We start from the raw sequence: 16,666 nt of genomic DNA, 5'->3' as shown, positions 1-16,666 counted from the left end.
TAAATATACTCATTATTAGTGACAATTTTCTGATAACTACTACCAGTAGTTTGATTACATGCTGAAAGTTCTAAGGCACTAACCTGCGAATTACTATGGAGCCTGGTGTGATGGCTTTTCTTAATAGTCAGAGGAATTCCATAGCTGTTGGTAACATGACATTACATTACTGCAATGTCAATGTTAGACATTTGCGTCTCCAGAGGGACAAAGCGCTGTTAAGGCACTGGGTCCCTCTGTCGGTCCCAGATACTTCAATATAGATAGTGTGCTTCACCTAACAGGTTTCCTGATATGCATAATATATATTATTTCTCGGGCTGGTTCAGTCAGTTGCAGATTATATCACATCTGTAAAAATGATGAGGGGTGATGTGTATTAGTCTGTTGATTGCGCTGGTGATTCTACATTCTTAGTTCATCACATGTGGTTCATGGGGTAAGTAATAGTCTGATCCTTCCTTCAACTACGTGAATATTGTTCCCGTTCCCTGGTTACTGGGCTGCGTTGTCAAGTAGATGGCATCTCCCGCAATGGCTTTAGAAAATTCGAGGAATCGACAGGTGTAATGCGATCCACTCAACACAACCTTTCTCTGTATGGAAGAGAGGTTCTAAGTAAATAATGGGGCTTTGAGTGCTATACTAATGCGGTCTAACTGGTGAAATGAACCTTAACCTTTTATGTAATTCAACGCTGAGAGCTCCGACTGGCGAGCGCGCGTATCAGCCTCACTGAAACTTAGCATCAGCACGTTGCTAAGCAACCCCGTTGCTGGTACACCTTTTATTGCACAATTCTAGTTTCTCCTTTGGTGGCATATGGGCGCCATCTTGGGTGTGTGGGACCTTTTAGAAAAATAGAAATCATGAGAGTTTCTATGTCTCTGCTATAAAGAGACCTTATTGGATGGTTATCAGTGTAGTCACTGTGTATTTTCCAAATTGGGTAAACACATTTGCTAATATACTGCATTCTACAGTTATGATATGATATGGCATTATGGCATTTATAACGCACATATAAACAAGTGTTTCAAGGTGCAACGAGGCAAGGGAGGGGAACAGAGGGAAGACAGACAGCGATCCTACTAGGCCAAGTGTCATTCAGATCACGCAAGTGCATGGGAAGGGGAGAGAGGAGAGTGCGGGGGGGACACTGCATTACATGGGATAAGAAAATAAATAACAAGAAATAAAAGTAAGGCCAACAGGTGGCAAGTGCAAGGGTAAGTACAGACATCAGGTGTCTGGGGCTAGTAGTGGGACTGTAGGGATACAGAAACAGTCCCCAAGTGCAGGGTTGCCAGGCGGGCAGTGCAGGAGTGCAACTGGCGGGGGAGGGGACCTGGGCCCGAGATCAGAGGGCGGCCAGGCAACCAGTGCAATATTGGTGTCAGCCAGGAAGTCAGCAAAGAAGAAGGAGAGAAAAAGCAGAAGCAAAGAGAAAGGTTTTGAGGTGCTTCCGGAAACCAAAGATGATTCTCCTCAAGTTTAAGGGAGGCAGGGAGGCTGTTTCAGAGGGAGGCCCCAGCCGAAGAAAGAGATCTACCACCAACTCTTGGAGAAGGGACTGACCCTGAGGGAGTTTGAGGCAGATAAGCGAAGAGCTCGAGAAGGAAGGTATTTAGGAAGAGAGAGTTGAAGGTATTGAGGCCCCAGACCCCAGAAGGCCTTGTGGACGATGCAGAGGGTTTTGAACTTAATCCTCACAGCCACTGGGAGCCAGTGCAGAGATTTCAGTCCTGGAGAGATGCAATCCCTGGGCTTGAGGCCAAGGACAAGTCTCACAGTCCTGTTCTGGATAAGTTGCAGAGGGTGGAGAGTAGAAGCAGGCAGATTTAGAAAGAGGCTGTTGCAGTAGTCCAGCCTAGAGAGAACCAGAGCTCTGGAGCCAGTGAGCTTCTGGGGGAAGGAGAGGAAAGGAAGAATACCTCTGAGGAGGTGCAGTTGGTAGTGGGACTTCTTAGAGACGTTGGAGATGTGAGGAGAGAAGGAGACTGTAGAGTAGAAGATGACCCCAAGGTTTTTAGCTTCACAGGTGGGAGCAGGAAGAGGGCAAAGAGAGACCGGCTAGAGAGCTGCAGGAAAGGAGGGAGTGGGTGTGCCGATGAGGAGAATCTCAGTCTTACTGGTATTAAGGCAGAGGTCATTGGCGGCACACCACTCCTGGATAGCAGACAGACAGTCAGAGATGAGGGAAGTAGAGGAGGAGCCCGAGGGTAGCCAGAAGATGAGCTCGGTGTCATCCGCATATCACTGAAAGTTGGGGCAGAGAGCAGCGATGCGGTGGGCTAGGAGTGGCAGGTATTGGTTGAACATCCAGGCAGAGAGGTTAGACCCCTGGGGGACACCACAGGTAGAGAAAAAGATAGCAGAGAGGAAGGACCCAAGTTGGACCTGAGAGGGTCAGATGCAGAGGAAAGAAGTCAGCCATGCCAGAGACAGACCAGTGATACCCAGGTTATCACAGAGATGGTTGAGCAGGATGGCATGGTTGACAGTGTCAAAGGCAGAAGAGAGATCAAGCAGGATGAGGACGCAAGGGGTGTTAGAGTCAAGGTTGGAGAGCAGGTCTTCACAGGTGTTCAGGAGAGCAGTTTCTATGCTTCTGGCAGCTCTGAAGCCAGACTTATGGTCATGGAGACAACCAACAGATTCAGTGTGGAGATTAAGCTGGGAGATGGCCAGTTTCTCCAGGAGCTTGCCCAGGAAGGGAGAGATGGAGATTGGGCGATAGTTGGCTGGGCAGGAGGGGTCGGCAGTGGGTTTCATAAGAAGAGGGTGCACAAGCGAGTGCTTCAGGGGGATGGGAAGACTCCAGTGGCGAAGGAGTGATTGCAGAAATCAGCCAGGGCAGGACCCAGGGAGTCAATGTGGTCCTTGATATTTTGGAGGAACAGGGGTGAACCTGTTTCAATGAGACTTTCATAGATCGGACTTGTCTAGAAACCTTGTTTGCTGAAAACAGGGGTAAGTCAGAGAAGGAGGGAGTAGAGGTGGCTGCAGAGTGGCCAGAAGAAGAGCTGGTGGTGGGTGTTGGGAGGGGATAGGAGGAGAGAGAGGACAGGATGTCCTGAGTTTTAGAGATGAAGTGAGACACCAGTGCCATAAAGAGGGCCTGGGAGGGGACAGGAGAGGTAGAGACTGTGGCAGGGTTGGCCAGTTCCTTCCAGATTTTAAAGAGTTCAGCCGAGTTATTAGATGCTGCAAAGACACAGGCTTGGATATGCGCTCTCTTCTTGGTTAGGACAGAGAGCCGGTATTGCCTTTGCAGCAGGCGGCAGGCCAGTATGTCAGCGGATGTACATGAAGCATGCCATTTCCACTCGGCCACCCTACACTTGCGGATGACCGAGAAGGTGGGTGGCAGTGATGGAAGTGGCTTGGCCTGAGGGGTAGAGAAGGTGTGGTGGGAGGAGAGGAGAAAGTGATCACTCCAGGAGAGAGGAGTGGTGAGAGGGACAGAGAGCGACAGAGAGGGGAAGGTCTGAGGAGATCAGAACATCAAGAGTGTGCCCTGCAGAATGAGTTAGGCCAGAGGGGAGAATAGTAAATAGAATAGTGAATAGTGAGTGAGAGAGAGTCGCACAGGTCACGAAATAGTCCAGAGGGAGGACAGGAGGCATCCAGGTGAATGTTGAAGTCTCCAAGAAGGAGGAGTTCAGTAGTGGAGGCCAGGAGTGAGGAGGAGAGGTCCGCCCACTCAGATAGGAAGGATAAAATCTGACCAGATGGCCGATAGATAGTAGCCACAGTAAGGGAATGGCTAGGGGAGAGAGAGAGCCTGCAGATGAGGCATTCAAAAGAGGAGTAGGCCTGCGTAGGAGTGACAGAGGCCCAAATCCACTTCGGGAAGATCAGGGCTACACCCCCACCAGAGCAGTTGGCCCTTGGCGTAGAGGATCTTGTAGCCATCAGGTAAGAGCGAATCAAAGCTTGTGCCAGAGCAGGCTGTGAACCATGTCTCGGTGAGACCGAGGACATCAAGATCATGTTCTTCCAGAAGGCGGCAGATGTTAGAGGAGTGTTTGACAGCAGAGCAAGAGTTTACAGTGGCAATATGGAGATGTTGCCATCCTCGAAGGACTTCTGGGGAGGGGTACAGATCAGAGGTACGCTCTGCAAAGGTGTATAAGGAGCCCGAGAGGGGGCAGAGAGGGAAGGTTATTTGAATTGGTTTGCCAGTGTCACATCAGGTGACCGGCGTCTATTACAAATGGTAAAATTAGTTTAAAATTGGTTTCAAGATGGAATTCGAAATAATTCTGCTCTGATCAGAAGAGGTATATGCTAAACCTCGTAGTTGTTGTTCATTCGTGTGGGTGTCAGGTCAGGTATACACGCATTTCACCACAGTATTTTTCATCGCGCGTTTTTTCATCTCTGTTTTTATTTTGAAAAAAAACTCATCGTTTTTTTTGTGGGGGTTAAAAAATGAAATATATGGTTGTGGGTGTAAGGGAATAAAAAAAAAGGGGGCGCATGGGGGGGTAACCCCCCAAAAAATAAAAAAATAAAAACGAGTTTTTAAAAAAAAAACGGTGATGAAAAAACCTGCAATGAAAAATACCGCGGCGAAATAACGTAGAACCGTCAGGTCAATGGGTAGTGCCTATAAACATGGCCATGCCAGTAGAGGGTGACACTGGTTCAGAAATTATTGAGGGCAAAGGTGCCTGAGCAGGTTCAGAGGGTGGACATATTTTGTTCTCTTTGGGCATCATCATTGCGGTGCACCTGGAGACCCAATGCATAGAAAGCTCATGAACAGGTTTGAGTATTGCCCCAGTTCGATTTTGAGTGGCTTCATACTCAAAATAGAGCCTTGAAGAATACATGCGCATACATCATATTTTGGTTTGATTCTGTTGTATACTTAGGTAGATGTGTTTTTGGCAACACACACCGCTATAGCTCCTTCCATGGATGCTCTTTCCTGCAAACTTCTGCTGTAATAGCAAATAGATGCAGTGTCTCCCTGCATTAAATTACAGGAGTAAAGGGATGTTGTGATATATTTGGAAATTCAAGCGAGGAGTCAAACATAATAGTGCGACTTTAGATCGGTCAACACTGTGACTGGTGTTGGGTAAAGAAATATTGCTGCAAGTAAGACCATACCAACATCACTGGTAGGTGACATTGGCATCCAGGAGCTAAGTCCTCCTTTTCGTTATGGTAGATGAACATTTGGAGTAGTCTGAGGATGTGTTGCACTGAGGCTGAAAGGTATTAATTACATCGCCTCATTGTAGTGAGACTAGTATTCCCAGCCCAAGCTCTAGAGATACTGAAGCAAAACGTTTAGAAGGACTAGCAAGCATAGTACATATAGGCCGAATGAATTCAAGTCTCATCTGAATGCCCCCACAACGTAATAGTGCACGCAAACAAACTGAATCGGGGTTGCAGTTACCTGGCCATTTAAACGAGATGGAGAAACTGGATGAGGAGTCTCCCAAAATAAAATTAAAGTGATCTCTGTGAGGAGCCACAATTTTGTAATTCTAATTGGTTATTTATAACATGCTTAATACCCAGAAGTTTCTAAGCGCAGACACAGAGATCGAACCTGAGTTGTTGCCCTTGAGCTACCCGGCCCAGTCTTAACGTCGGAAAAAGAAGGTAGCATCAGCTCAGACGAACAACACAGTCAGTGTACAATCGCATTCTCCAAGTTTGCACCTCATTTGATTTTAAGAGGAACAAATTGAACACAATAGAGGGAGTTGACAATAGAGTTCATATTTCTATGACAGGTGAGTGATTAACAACTGCACCGACTTATTAAAACGTGTACAGCCACGTTTCACTAAATGCTTCAATGAATTGTCGAGTCGTGTGGTGGGGCTTAGCAAAACGACTTCAGGTGCTACCCTCAGGAAGCTGGAAGCTGAAAAGACCTGGAAAACATGCACGGCTTTTCCCTGCGAAGGCGCAAGCATTTGAATAGCATGACCTCCTCTGTGGAAGGCAGAAATAGCAGTGTTGGGGGAGTGTAATGATCATATGTGCTACGACATGGAGCAGCCTGAGGTAGATCTGATATCAAGTACAGCACATCCATTAGAGATGACTATGAAGTCTGCTACGGAGAATAGGAGATGTCATGTTATCAGCACTGCTTCTGGGTGACATGGGAAATAGATTTTTCAGCATTTTCAATAAAACAGATTTATTGGGAAGGCATCATCAACTCACTCTATGCCACTTTTATACTGTGAGCTAAATTGTGACTTTGTTCAGTGAGTGGTGGGACATGACACCATATATTCCTGTAGCCATCAGCATCCGCTCAGCACTACTACTCTCTATCAACACGTGGAACCAATAAAACTAACCCACAGCTGGACTGTGCTTCTAAGCAAAGAAATAACTTTTCCATGTTCAATGCAATTTTCCGCCAGTTTAACTCCCCCGAACCACGTGCATGAGAAGATCACACCTACGAGAAGTACAAGAATGACATGAACGTCTTGAACCAATGGTGAGCTTACCTCATGACAACACCCTGGTCTTGGAAAGACAATCATGCACATAATAATGAAATCATGATACAGCTCATTACGCACTCTCTATTCAAGGATACCAAACAGCACAAGTACAATCAAAGAGATCCTGATTCGTCATGTTGGAGACAAAACACCAATTGACTACTGTAATGTCAGAGGACTCACAGACAAGTCAAGAAAGATTTTCACTTTACTTTAGTTAACTTTACTGGGTTTGATAATAGGTATTGGTGGCGTCTCCACATAGGAGAGAAATAAACAGGAGAGTTGTCAAACAAAACAATGCTCAGGTCAAAGATACACTTACATGGTGAGGTCTAAGTTTCGAATGAGTCAATGTCATAAGTCCACCCCTGTTCCTTTAGTTGGGCCATCTTCAGCTGTGAAGGTCATAAATTCACTCACAGCCTCCGGTGTTTATAGTGTTCCAGAGCACAATTTTCCCAGGCAGTCAATGTTTTTTTCTTTGTAGATGACAAGTGAATCAAGATGCCACATTGGCCCACCTGAACATAACATTTTTAGGCACCAACACATCCTCTAGTACATCTGACAGGGGTCATGCATCAGAGTCTTCGAGTTGAATGCACCCCAGGGTACTATGGTATTCCCCTCCAACACGGGGATGTCTGCCTACTCTGTTATCACTTGCAGTGTTGGGCAGAGGGTGCCGTGAGCACCTAATCGTTTTCCTGCTGGGAGATACTATGGAAGTTTTTCTTCACTTGTCATTTGTTTCCTGCTGGGGGATACTACAAAAGTCTTTCTTCACTTGTCATTATTAAGACGAGGAGCATAAGGGTTAAAACCCTTTCCGGCTTGCGGAGCGTGGCAGAGTGCTGGGTAGAGTGTTTTGCTGTGTTTCCGTGGAGCAGGGAGAGCTGGGGTGCCGGTCCCTGGATGCATAAACATTGAGGAAGCATGGACATCCATCAGCAATCTCCCACCAGCCTGCTGAAAACAGTAAGTGAGCAAAGTGAGTAAGTATTACGAGCAAACTCACAAATAGAGGGAGGTATTTCAGCGCACACACCATAAACAGCGCTCATTTAGTTCACCATTGGGCGAGTCTGCACACAGCGCGGTGGCCAGTTCGATTGCATCCTTACAGCGTGCACATAAATCTGCAATTTAATTTCACATTGATTTCGGAGTGTGGCAGACGAGTGTTGTCTTACTTGTCCAAGTTTTGAGTCACGACTGTTGGCTACTATGGGCTAGTACGGGATTTGGAGTGACTCACATTGCGTACATTGTGTCTACTTTTCTCTGATTTCCCAGGAGGATATTCTTTTGAATGTTCGATTTCTCTGGACCGTGGAAATAAAGTGACTGCTTACGCTTACTGAATTTGGTCAATGTGACACTTACCTTGCTATTGGCAGTGACTGCGGGCTATTTTTGCCTTTGAGCTGCCTGCAGGGAAACATACAGTTGTTCAGTTCCACTCTTGGAGCTGTTTCCTACTTCGGTGTGTAGGTCTGCTAAACTCTTCCTGTTGCACCATTTATTAAAATTTGAAAAGCCAAATTGTGCTTGCCATCTGAAAGTGTCCACAAGATGTTCTGCATGTACAATCTGAGAAGTGGAGCACTAGCGGATGATTTACGCTCTCCTGGATTGGATTACACTATATGGACGTAAAAAAGCAGCAAACTCGCCTACATCAATATTTAGACTGCAGCAGTCGGACTGTTCCCGCTTTAATCCACCTGAAAGCAATTTTGCAATGGACGACCAGATCCCTACAGGCCCAGGAATGAGGGCAATGGGGGTGAATGGTACTGACACTGCTATAGTCTTAACCACCATCCACCTGGACCTGACTAAGGCTCTAACAATGAACATTAAATATACTGTCACAGCTTCTACACTTAAAAACACTATATCAGAATTCTTTCCGAGATGGTCTCGGAGTCTGAAGCCAGTGAACGTTCCCGGCTTTGGAGGGAGGGACATAATGCAGACATTGTTCATCGACCTGAGCTACATGCACGGAGTAGAGAGGGAGGAGGTAGTCCAGTTTATCACCCGTAACTGGGCTCTCCCTTTGAACTAAATGTTATCCCATGTTCAAGACAAGACATACATGGGAACTGGAATTTAAATAAACCGTGGGAGAAAGAGAGCCAGCAAATAAATCCCACCAAGGTCACCCAAGGTGCTAATGCAATTGGGGAATATACTCCAACTTTATCCACCTTGAATTTCGTTCTCACCTCTCTGGTAAAAGTCTTCGAAGCACTCAGGGGCGAAGTCCAGCAACATGCAGGCATTTCACTAGAAATAACCAAAGACAATGATGAGAATAAAAGTACGATGGTGGGTTTAAAGTCAGCAATAAACCTAACACGTGGGGAGTACTCATCACAGATCAAAACTGAGAAAAAGCTACAATCAGAAAAATTGTGTATTTTGCAGGGGCAATGGTAGGGAGTAAACGCTAATCTGTCCTCATTGAATGAGATACTGAGGGCCACACCCTAGGGGGACCCATGTCCGTTTCTCAATAGGGGCATGCGGAACAACAATTGTCCTCCTCAGGAAGCTTGCAAATTCGTTTTATGATACACCACTGTCAGTATCAACACTGGAGGAATTTGTTCGCCTGGCCCAACTGGCAGAAGATGTTCATAAGGAAATCCCAAAAGTTTGTCCAAAAGTGTCAAAAGAGCAAGATCTGATCAAAATGACCAAACCAAATGGGAAGACGAGGAAAAAGCGGAAAAAACTGCACAAGAAATCGACGTGCGAGACAATCAGCTTACAGATAAGGGGGAACAAGATCTAAACACCAAAGCAATAACAAAACCAGGAAATCTGAAGTAACACACTTTATCCATAAAATAAAATCAGCTCAGTCTACTGAAAATGGCTCTACGCTAAAGGACAAGGTAAGTCAATGTGCTGGTGCTGTGGAGAATTCAGAGAAGGGGGGCAAGAAAACACCAAAGAAGCAAGTGAAATCAGGACAGACGGTGCCAGAACCAGAGATTGCAGTTGGGGTTCAAAGAGACACACCATGTGAACCAAAAATCATTGCTCCAATTTTTCTGCCAGGGAAAGCAGGGATCACACCCAAAACAGTAGCACAGATCCCTTCTTGAACTCCAGTCCAGGTTTCAAAAGAACCAGAAGACGATATCCCTGTGGACAACATCTGCCAATTTGAGAATGTCCACTGCAAATCTCGTGCATCTGAACAACAGGCAGCTAGCCCAATGGACACAGACTCCCTCTGATCAAGAAAGGTCTAAGGTTCTTGCCCCTTCGCAGAATTTCACTGTACCATCTAAGCAAGGTTGCACCAAATGCAATTGCTATGCCAATCAGTCTACTCAGCATCTCAATGATTCAGAAAGAAGGCCTCTGGGCCCTCAACATAGACAGGTGCCCAAACTGTTCAGGCAATGCATGGCTGAGGAAAGAATTGGGTGAAAGACACTAAATAGGAGTTTGATCATGTCTATATTCAAAGGAGTACCTGACCTGTACTATCTAACTACGGTTGATTTGGACTACATTTGGTTTCCACATGCCCAATGTACTGACTTTGTTGAAATTGGTACGAAATCATGGTTGGGTGCAAGTGCAATCCTGGATGCCAGTAAGGAATTGATGGCCCTAGCATACAAAGTTTTGCCTGACATGCTCTGCAAGGCTGACGGCAAACCCACCTATATATCGAGTGGGAGAGATGATCTCATAGAAGATTGCACCATCAAAAACACTATTGGTAGAGATCACACTATTAAGGGATCTGACTCATTGAAACCGGATGAAGGTTCAAATTTCCTGGCTTTAATGCCAGAAATCCTAACCCAGGTTTTTAAAAAACTGTGGCTCTGTGTGAAATCCCTCTAGCTGGGCATACCACTAAATTATTAGGGTGGAATATGAGGTTTTCTGGCTCTTTCAGTAATAAAGTTAGGAGAGGATATATTTTTAACCATGTTCACTTGGTTATCTTCCATGAAACCTGGTTGAAAACAAGCTTTAAGGTGGATGGTTTTTCAGTTCATCATCAGTTGGCTACTGGAGTGGGGACAGGGAGACTATTGGGAGGGTTCTTCATAGCCTGTATACATTTAATCTTTGGGGTCTCAATGATGCTATCCAATTTTACAAAAAGCATCCTAGTGGTGAAATGTAAACATCTACTGGAACATCTCCTGTTCCGCGATCACTTATTTCCTGCAGTCACTCTCAGACATGCTATTGAATATATCCGTCAGTTTTTACTCTTATAGTCTCATTGTCATGTTATGTTATGTTACTTGACATTTGTATAGCGCACTATATATCATTGGTATGATCTCAAAGCGCTGGTAGGTTGAACGCCCCCGGGAACCGCAGTTCTGGTCAGTAGAGAGAGAATAATGTCATAGGGTGCATGGGTGCACCAGATATGTGTGCAGCTGATGTAATTGCCGGATGGTAGCTGCATCCTTGCGTTAGGTGTGGTGATGAAGAAATCAGTTGTATGTGTGCAGTCTGATGGGTGGACACCCAGACTGGGTTCTGGCTGCGTTAGGCCTGAAGGACACTTATGTGAGCAACTGAGCCGGAAATGTCATCGGCAAGCTGTGTTTTATTAGGGTGATGAGGTGATCATGGGGTAACATTCGTATGTTAACAGCTAGGCCGAATTTGTCAGGCGTATGATGCTGTATAGTAGAGAGTAAGCATAGTGATGTGATATGATGGTTATATTTGAAGCGCCCGAGACCAGGCACATGAACAGGGTGGCAGGAAACACAGCAACACACGGATACATTGTGACAGGGGCTATGCTTACAGTGACAGGAGGGCGGTGCATATGGATGAAAAGCAAAAGCATGGGCAACAGGAAAGCAGAGTACACAGTGACACATGTGTGGGGCATGCTAATAATTACATTCCCATTTATATCTAGGTGCGATTCAGGCTAATGTTCACAACTCCACCCAAGGCTAATGCTCATGATTTCATCTATGTGTGGCACATGTTAACATTCACAATTCCTTCTAAATGTGGGACATGTTAGCATTGACAATTCTATCCATATGTAGGACATGCTAACAATCACATTTCTATTTAGATGCGACTCAGGCTAATGTTCACGATTTAATCTCTAAGTGTGACACATGCTACCTTTCACAATTATATCTAAATGTGGTACATGCTACCATTCAGAAATCCCGTCTAAGTGTGGGACATGTTGACGATTGAATTCTATCTAGATGCGACTCAGGCTAATGTTCACAATTTCATCCCTAAGTGTGGCACATGTTGAATATTACATTTCTATCTAGATGCGACTCAGGCTAATGTTCACAATTTCATCTCTAAGTTTGGCACATGCTACCATTCACACTTCCATTTAAGTGTGGCACATGCTACCATTAACAATTCTATCTAGGTGTGGGAGATGCTAACATTTACAATTCTACGTAAGTGTGGCACTTGCTACCTTTCACAATTCCACCTAAGTCTGGCACATGCAACCATTCACAATTCTATCTATGTGTGGGACATGCTATCATTCACAATTCCATCTAAGTGTGGCACATGCTACTATTCACAATTCTATCTAGGTGTGGGACATGCTAACATTTACAAATCTATCTAAGTGTGGCACGTGCTACCAGTAACAATTCCTTCTAGGTGTCAGACATGCTAACATGTACAATTCTATGTAAGTGTGGCACATGCTACCATTCACAATTCTATTTAGGTGTGGGGCATGCTACCATTCACAATTCCATCTAAGTGAGGCACATGCTACCATTCACAATTGTATCTAGATGTGGGACATGCTATCATTCACAATTCCATCTAAGTGTGGTATATGCTACCATTCACGATTCTATCTAAGTGTGGGACATGTTAACATTTATAATTCTATCTAAGTGTGGGATATGCTAACATGCACAATTTTATCAAAGTATTGGAAGTGCTAATATGTACAATTCTATCTAGATGTGATGCAGGGTAATGGTCACAATGCGTCTCTAAATGTGGCAGATACTACCGTTCACAATTCCATGTAAGTGTGGCACATGCTACCATTCACAGTTCTATCTAGGTGTGGGAGATGCTAACATTTACAATTCTATCTAAGTGTGGCACTTGCTACCATTCACAATTCCATCTAAGTGTGGCAAATGCTACCATTCTTGATTCTATCTAAGTGTGGGTCATGCTAACATTTTTAATTCTATCAAAGTATGGCGCATGCTACCATTCACAGTTCCTTCTATGTGTGGGACATGCTAACATATACAATGTTATCTAAGTGTGGCACATGCTACCATTCACAATTCCATCTAAGTGTGGGATATGCTATCATTTACAATTCCATCTGTGTGAGGGACATGCTAACATTCACAATTCTATCTAAGTCTGGTACATGCTACCATTCACAATTCTATCTAAGTGTGGGACATGCTAACCTGCACAATTCTATCAAAGTGTTGGACGTGCTAATATGTAAAATTTTATCTAGATAAAACGCAGGCTAATGGTCACCATTTCGTCTCTAAGTGTGGCAGATGCTACCATTCACAATTCCATCTCATTGTGGCACATGCTACCATTCACAATTCCTTCTAGGTGTGGGATATGCTATTATTTACAATTATATCTAAGTGTGACACATGTTACCTTTCACACTTCCATCTAAGTGTGGCACATGCTACCATTCACAATTCTATCTAGGTGTGGGAGATGCTAACATTTACATTTCTATCTAAGTGTGGCACTTGCTACCATTCACTATTCCATCTAAGTTTGGCAAATGCTACCGTTCACAATTCTAACTAGGTGTGGGAGCTACTAACATTTACAATTCTATCTAAGTGTGGGACATGCTATCATGCACATTCCTACCTAAGTGTGGGACATGCTAACATGCACAATTCTATCAAAGTGTTGGACACGCTAATATGTACAATTCTATCCAGATGCGACGCAGGCTCATGGTCACAATTCCGTCTCTAGGTGTGACACATGCTACCATTCACAGTTACTTCTAGGTGTGGGACATGCTAATAGTTACAATTATATCAAAGTGTGGCACATGCTACCATTCACCCATCCATCTAAGTGTGGGATATGCTACCATTAACAATTCTATCTATGTGTGGGAGCTGCTAACATTTACAATTCGATCTAAGTGTGGCACTTTCAACCATTCACAATTCCATCTAAGTGGGGCACATGCTACCATTCACATTCTATCTAGGTGTGGGACATGCTACCATTCACAATTCCATCTAAGCGTGGCACATGCTACCATTCACAATTCTATCTAGGTGTGGCACATGCTACCATTCACAATTCCTTCTAGGTGTGGGACATGCTAACATTTACAATTGTATTTATGTGTGGCACATGCTACTATTCACAATTCCATCTAAGTGTGGGACATGCTATCTTTTACAATTCCAACTTAGTGTGGGACATGCTAACATGCACAATTCTATCAAAGTGTTGGTCATGCTAATATGTACAATTCGATCCAGATGCGACACAGGCTCATGGTCACGATTTTGTCTCTAGGTGTGACACATGCTACCATTCACAGTTACTTCTAGGTGTAGGACATGCTAATAGTTGCAATTATATCAAAGTGTGGCACATGCTACCATTCACAATCCATTTAATTGCGGGATATGGCAACATCCACAATTCAGTCTATGTTTGGGAAATGATAACATTCACATTTCTATCTAGAAGCGACACAGGCTAACATTCATAATACCATCAAAGTGTTCTATTCCCCACCCATGCCACACCCACCTGGGCGGTCGATGCTGGTCAACGGCTGGTCCCAGGCTTCCACCTGCTGACACCTAGCCGCAGGGGCTGCTGGGCAGAGGGCTGCCCTGGGAGGGTCGGCCATGAAGAGGTGAGTCAGCCAATGGGAGATGGAGGGTGGGTTGGGAGGCGGGAGGGAGAGGTGAGACAAGGAAGTGGTCACCTTGCACTATGCAGGCACACAGGCCTGGAGACAGTTTTTTGCAAAATGGGCAAGCTAATGTTCAAAATTCTAGCTAAGTGCGGCATTGGTAACATTCACAGTTCAGAGGTAAGATAATGTTGAGTCGCAGGGTTTTGCGGAGTAGAGTAATTGCTCTACTCACCACCCATGACACACGTACATTTTTTGGTTGCTGCTGGTTGACGGCAGGTCACTGGTTTCACTGGCTTCTACTGTGGACACCTGCTGACACTTTCTGGAGCCACCTCTGTTGGAGCTGCCCTTTGCCTCAGGGTCCTTAGCCGCAGAGGCTGCACAGGCAGAGGGCTGCCCTGGGAGGGTCAGATATGTCCGTGTGGATGGCCAGTCATGGACGGGGGCGGGCAGGAAGGCAGTATGGCAGACGATCAAGAAGTGCAAGCAGGGAGGGGTGGGTGCACAGAGGGGGAAACACGGGTCTGGGGGCCCAAATTGGCAGCAAGGAAGGCTGAGGGGGATCTTGGGCGACAAAAACTCACCTGCTTCCAAAAAAAATCAAAGAAGGATTGCGTGGAGTGGCACGGCTGTAGCCCTTCCTGCATTAGAAAAGTGCACCAATCAGGGACAGGGGGGGCTGGGCCGGGAAGTGGGATGGCAGAGGACCGAGAAGTGCGAGCAGGGAGGTGTGGGTGCACAGAGGAGGCAACACGGGTCTGGGGGCTCAAATTGGTGACAAGGAAGGCCGAGGAGGGTCTTGGACCGCAAACACTTACCTGTTTCCAAAAAGAATGAAAGAAGTAGAGAGTGGAGCAGCTGGGCAATAGTCCTTCCTGCATTAGTAAAGTGCACAAATCAGGGACGGGGGAGGACGGGCAGGGAGGCCGGGTGGCAAAGGATTGAGAAGTGCGAGCGGGGAGGGGTGGGTGCACAGAAAGGCAACATAGGTCTGGGGCTCAAATTGGCAGCAAGGAAGGCCAAGGAGGGTCTTGGGCCATAAACACTTACCTGTTTCCAAAAAAATCAAAGAAGGAGAGCGTGGAGCAGCACGTGCAGTAGCCCTTCCTGCATTAGAAAAATCCACCAATCATGGATGGGGGGCCGGCCAGGGAGACGGGATGGCAGAGGATCAAGAAGTGTGAATGGGGAGGGGTGGGTGCACAGAGGGGAAAACATGGGTCATGGGGCTCAAATTGGTGGCAAGGAAGGCCGAGGATGGTCTTGGGCCACAAACGCTCACCTGCTTCCAAATAAATCAAAGAAGGAGAGCGTCGAGAGGCACGGGCTGTAGCCCTTCCTGTATTAGAAAAATGCACCAATCAAGGACAGGGGGGTGGGCAGGGAGGTGGGACGGCAGAGGATCAAGAAGTGCGAGCGGGTAGGGGTGGGTGCACAGAGGGGGCAACATGGGCTTGGGAGCTCAAATTGGTGGCAAGGAAGGTCGAAGAGTGTCTTGGGTCACAAACACTCACCTTGCTCCAAAAATATCAAAGAAGGAGAGCGTGGAGTGGCACAGGCAGTAGCCCTTTCTGCATTAGAAAAACATACCAATCAGGGAAGGGGGAGCGGGCAGGGAGGATGGACGGCATAGGATCAAGGAGTGCGAGTGGGGAGGGGTGGCTGCACACAGGGGGCAACACAGGTATGGGGTCTCAAATTGGCAGCAAGGAAGGCCGAGGTGGGTCTTGGGCCACAAACACTCACCAGCTTCTAAAGAAATCAAAGAAGGGGAGCGTGGAGCGGCACAGGCAATCGCCCTTCCTGCATTAGAAAAACGCACCAATCAGGGACGGAGGGCTAGGCGGGCAGGGAGGCGGGACGGCAGAGGATCGAGAAGTGTGAGCAGGGAGGGGTGGGTGCGCAGAGCGGGCAACATAGGTCTGGGGGCTCAAATTGGCAGCAAGGAAGGCCGAGGAGGGTCTTTGGTCACAAGTGTTCAAGATAGAATGGTACCCAGCCCCAGAAAGCCGTGTGGATGATACAGAGGGATTTGAATTTAATCCGTGCTGAGAACTGGATCCAGTGAATGCTTTGTAGGGCAGGAGAGATGCGACCCCTAGGCTTGAGGTCAAGGATAAGTCTTGCTGCACTATTCTGAGTTGGCTGCAGGTGTTGCAGGGTGGACGCAGCAAGATTAAGAAGTAGGCTATTGCAATAGTCTAGCCTGGAGAGAACCAGAGCACGGGTAACATTGAATCTCTGGGGAACGTGA

This window comes from Ambystoma mexicanum, chromosome 5p (genome assembly GCF_040938575.1).
Source record: "Ambystoma mexicanum isolate Mex_15411 chromosome 5p, UKY_AmexF1_1, whole genome shotgun sequence".
Lineage (NCBI taxonomy): Eukaryota > Metazoa > Chordata > Amphibia > Caudata > Ambystomatidae > Ambystoma > Ambystoma mexicanum.
The sequence above is the reverse complement of the archived record's forward strand: the minus strand, read 5'-3'. Positions refer to the sequence as shown.